Source organism: Arachis ipaensis, chromosome B02 (assembly GCF_000816755.2).
Source record: "Arachis ipaensis cultivar K30076 chromosome B02, Araip1.1, whole genome shotgun sequence".
Classification (NCBI taxonomy): Eukaryota; Viridiplantae; Streptophyta; class Magnoliopsida; order Fabales; family Fabaceae; genus Arachis; species Arachis ipaensis.
The window spans coordinates 22,174,228-22,174,569 of NC_029786.2; positions in this window are offsets into that span (position 1 = coordinate 22,174,228).

A 342-nucleotide genomic window follows, 5' to 3' on the forward strand; every position below is an offset into this window, starting at 1 on the left:
TTACAACTTATAAATTATTTTTTAGCATTTTAAAAGATCAATTTTACCTTTAATAATATTTATCTTTCAAAAGTTTCAAGACTAATTATAGGAAAAATAAGAAGGGATAATAGTGGAGTAATAAAAAATATCTATAGTTAAAAAGGAAAACAAAATTTATAAAAAGTCCGTATCCACCTTTTTAAATCCCGTGTTTATCATTGTCTTTCGTAAAAGAATGGACACAAAAATATAAAAAGCTGTCTCGAAAACAATATATTCCGTGTCCATATCTTGCTTCCAAACACATTTTAAATATGTACTGTTCATGTTTCTGTGTTCTGTCTCCGAAAACATACGATC